Raw genomic sequence first — 5,000 nt, forward strand, 5'->3', positions numbered from 1 at the left:
ATATATATATTATATATATATAAAATATATATTATATATATATAATTAATACATAATATATTATATTTTTATATATATATATATATATAATTATATAATATTTATAATATAATATTTTTATATATATTATTGGTTTGTGCGTGTGTGTGTAGTGTGTGTATGTAGTATTATGTTTTTATAAATGTATAGATATCATATCATAAAGGGGCTAACGCCGACGGGGGCGCGGGCCCCCTCCACCCTTGCTTCCAGCCTGAGGGTTCCCCCGGGGCGACCCAGGCGGGGCCCTGGGCCCTTTTTCTTTTCTCGCGACAGGTCCCCGTCGAGCTGCCCAACCAGACCTCCGGTCGTCCCACGGGCCCTTTGGGGAAATTTCCCCCTGATCTCAGAATCTCCCTTAGCGTCCTCGTTTGCCCAACCCCCCTAACGGAACCGCCTTCCCGCGGTGGGGGGTTTTGAGGTCCCAATGATCTGGTGACCGGCCCAGAGGGTACCCATACGGAGGGGTCCCATGAGGGATGAAAAAAATGGCTTCCTGGTGCACCAAGGCCTAAAGGGGGATGGTGGCCCCCCCCCCTGGTTCGTCCTGGTTCAAAATAGGGCTAGGGTCAAGCAGACCTTTTCAGTCGGTAGGCATAGGTCCCGCACTCCCATCATACTGTAATAGGGGGTGCGTATTTTTCCTCATTACCCCGGGCTGGGGGAATTTTTGGCCCGCCATAGCTTCCCACTTTGGGGCTCCTGGTGGGTGGGGGGGGGGGGTGAGGAAATGAAAATTTCAATTTGTTGATACTACAAATTTACAATTTAAAGATCTAGCTTCTCCCTGACCCTACGAAAACCCCCCCGCCCAAATCCTTGGAACATCACAGTTGTCACTTTGGAACCCTTTTCCATTTCCCAAAGGGAAAAGAAAGGGAAATCGAATGGTTCCCGGGCTCCCAAACCAGGAAAAGAAGGGGGAAAATCCACCCCATCCACAAAGGGAAAATTGTACCTGGTAAATTGAAAGCATTTTCATATAGTAAGTCCCAGTAGTAAAGACCTTTGAAGGTGTATCAATCATTATCTTGATATTTTCAAAAGTACATCGAAAAATTGGGTGAAGTATGTCAACGTATCCTCCCACCCCACAGCGAATGGAAAGCCTGTGGTTGAGGTTTTCGTCACCAGAGAGAGTGACCGTCGCGTGAAATTGAAACATTCCTGGGGCTCAATTTTTCTTTTTCCCCTCAAAAAAACCCAATCAGTGTGGGGGAAATTGCTTTTCCCCGAGACCTGATGAGGATTCGAGAAAAACTGCTAAAGAACTAGAAAATTTTAAATGTAGTGGAAATTAAAACTTTTTAAGAAGAAAGTTGATGTTTTGGAACAGCCCGACCCACTCTCCTTCTAATTTTTTAAACACTTTTAGCCCTTTCCCAGAAGGGTTTAATTTGGCATGGTACCCCCTAAAGGTAAGCCATATGTCCCCAAACCCCTAGCGTGTTCCCATGCCAGTGTTATGGGCATGGGCCAATTTTGCCTTTTTAAGGAAAGGCCAACCCAAAGAGATTTTAAAGTGTGTCAACAGGTCATCAAAAAAATGACAACGCCTACCCAAATATGCTGTTACCACTGCAAAAGCTCATGAAGTTTCTTAAAACAATGAAAAAGGTAAAAATTTTGGGAAAAAGGAAGTTTGGTAAAAAGGAGTAAGGAAAAAAAGTTTTTTCCCAGAGGAAAAGCGACGTGCCCGGCTGTTTGCACTGTGCTTGGTTTTACCCCCATCTCCTTCCCCCCAAACCCCTTCCCCTCCAATGTTTCTTACAGCACAAAAATCTCCCACTTCCTCTAAACCTCACCCCCAAATTGCTGACACTCCCCTTGGGATTTTCCCAAAAAAGGAGTAAGATTTGGGGGTTTTTTGGGAGACCCCTTTCCCAAAGTAAGGGCTTTGGAGCCTCAGGCAAGGCCCAAGGGCCCAACGGTGCAGCTCCAGTGCCACCACTCCACAGGGGCCTCTGCTGCTGGCAGAAAGCCCCCGAATTAAAGGGCCCGGGACACCCTTTGCCCAGGAAAGGAATCCTGAACCGTCCAAAAAAAAAATAGCTGCTACAACATCCCAGGGGCCTTTCCCCCTAGACAAATGCCCCCGAAAAAAAGGCTCAGGGCTGTCCTTTTCCCAGGCAAAAAATCCGAACCTGTCCAAGGGAAAACCGGGGGAAAATAGTTCCCAGGTAAACAAATATTTTAAAAAGGTTCCCCAAAGGGCCTGGAAAAGGGGCAGCCTAAAGGGGTGGGAAACCTTGACCCCAAGGGGCTTCCAAACCTTATGAAAAAAAAATTAAAGAAAATGGATCCCTAATCCATGGGGTGTCAGGGAATTCTTTAAAAAAAGGAAAAAAACTGTATGACCGGAAAATCGTCCCCCTTTTCCTGAGAGGATTCCAAGTTCAAACCCATTATGGGAAACCTTTACAAGGACCTCATGGAGGAGTAGCATAATGGGCCCCAAAAATATTCCCTTTCCCGGCCTCCCCCTGCAGACAACACTACAGGTGAAGGTGTGAGAATAGGCTTGACACGACCTTTCACGTTGCATCCAAAACCTTCCTCCCCATAAACCAACAAGAGATTTTTAAAAAAATTTATTGGGCAGTTGCCACATCCATTTTTTACTTTGGGGGATTTCAAAAGGTCGATCACCCCTGGGGAGACCTTTGTGCAACCCCCGAGGAAAGGGGCCCTTTGGGGTCCTTTTTCTTTAAAAGTAAATGCGTTTTCTGAAAAGTGACACTGACTTTCCAAATTCAAACTGGGACATTCTCCAAAAGACCCATTAAAAAGGTCACCTGTTCACAGTTTTAACTTTACTTGGCAGGGTTTTGGAAACTTACATGGGAAACGACCATTTTCCCCAAAAATTTTGGAGGGGGAAGGTTTTCCCGCCCAAAGGGTGCAGAAGGGACTTGAACGGGGACTGGAATTTTTTTAGATCAATCATATTGCAAGGATCTGTGAATGATTTCCGTGTATTCAAGATGCTGTTTAACATCTCAAAAATCACGAAATTCACCTTGCGCAGGAAGCTCCATTCTGAAAAGTACGGCCATTTTCCTCGCTCCCCTACCCTGGTGGTATATGAATCCAAAAAAGCTGTCAGAGCAAGAAAAGCTGCATTAAAGGGAATTGAAACGGGCGCCCCCTTTTACCTTTATCAAATTTCAAGAAGACCCGAGCCAAGGCCAGGCGTGGCTAAAGGAGGCTAGACGGACTTGTGGAGACAGTATGTCCCCTCGATTAACTCTGGGGACCCCCCCGCATGGGGGATGGGACAAAAAAAGGAAAAAAACATATCCATGTCACAACCTGCCCGAAATAGATTGCATAATCATCACAATAAAAAAGATGTTGAAATGAGCTAGCTAAATCCACGGCAGAATCTCCTTGGAGATTTACAATGCAGATTCTCCACTTTCGGGGGAAAAAGTAAAAACACCCCTGTCTTCTTCTAGGACGCGCAAACTTCCCCACAAATTGCCTTTTTTTCGCAAGGGTGGACTCTGCTTTGCACTCGCCGTAGACGCCCAGAATGACGATATTCCATCCCAAAAGAATTTCACTACCGAGAGCTCCAGAATTCCTGTTGGGCCCATTTTAAAAGGATCTAAGGGGGCCAGCGCCCCTCCACATGGGGAGAACTATAATCATTCCTGTTCCTAAAAACCCGCAAAGATGCTTTTCCCGGCCGGGAAAATTTAAAACCAATTTTTTTCACCACTGCATCTGCAACTGTGGGGAAATGGTCAACTTCAGGTTGACATGGCTGCTAGAAAAAGAAAACGTGTTGACCCCATATCAATATGGCTTTAGAAAATTAAGATCGACCACAGATGCACTTGTGAGGATGGAAACTGCTATACAGAATTCCTTCGCACAGCGAGTCACATGATAGCAGTCTTCTTTGACCTTGAAAAGCTTATGTACTACTTGGAACATGGCATACTCATGAAGCTGTATGACATTGGTTAAGAGGAGCATTACCTACCTTCATACAAAGCTTCCTTGCTGACAGGAAGTTTAGAGTTCGGGTGGGAAACAGTTTCTCTAACCTGGAAGACCAGCTGGAAGGGGTCCCACAAGGGAGTGTCTTAAGTGTGGACCCTGTTTGCCATTGCTATTAATGACATCATAAAGGTTGTTCCAAGTGCTGTCTCATGTAATCTGTATGTGGATGACTTTACACTGTACTTCTCAGGAGGAAACTTACAGGATGTGCAAGGACGCATGCAGACTGCAATAAATCAGGTTGTACAGTGGGCAACATATCATGGGTTCAAATTTTCTCCAAGCAAGACCATGGCTATACATTTCCACAAACGAGGAAAGTTCCATCGTTCCCTCTATTTAGGAGCAAACCCACTGCAATTTGTCCAAGAGGTGAAGTACTTGGGTCTAATCCTCCATCGCGTGCTAACAAGAATGTGGTCAATTTCCTTGGCCACTGTACCTGAATCGCTATACCATGTCCAGCGATGCAGGTTGTAGTGCTGATACCAGGAGCCAGAGATCCTCATTCTCTGGGACCTAGCAAAGCCCCGGAAAAGGAGGCTATTCTCGCTGCTGGGATCAGCTCCTGAGCCATGGGGGCCGACAGACACTCCAGCATGATTACCGCCAGATACTGCATTGAAGTTGTCCAGAACAGTGTGAATATTTTGACGGGGGCAATTGTCTGCCACGGATGAGAGTTTGGTGTAGAACTCCTCTTTCACATCGAGTTTGCAAACATCAGTAGGAGCATACACAGCAATAAGAGACATGAAGCCAAAAGCATAATTCAGTCTCAATGCCATGATATGGTCGCAATCCTCGGTAGTTGCCTCAACTACCGAGGATTGAAGTCGGCTGGAGATGGCTATGACTACTCCCTGGAGGTGATGACCATTCCTGCAGCCTGACCAGTAGTAGGTGTACCCACCCATACTGTTCGTGCCACTGCCAGGTCTTCTCACCTC

The sequence above is a fragment of the Penaeus monodon genome, chromosome 4, assembly GCF_015228065.2.
Source record: "Penaeus monodon isolate SGIC_2016 chromosome 4, NSTDA_Pmon_1, whole genome shotgun sequence".
NCBI lineage: Eukaryota > Metazoa > Arthropoda > Malacostraca > Decapoda > Penaeidae > Penaeus > Penaeus monodon.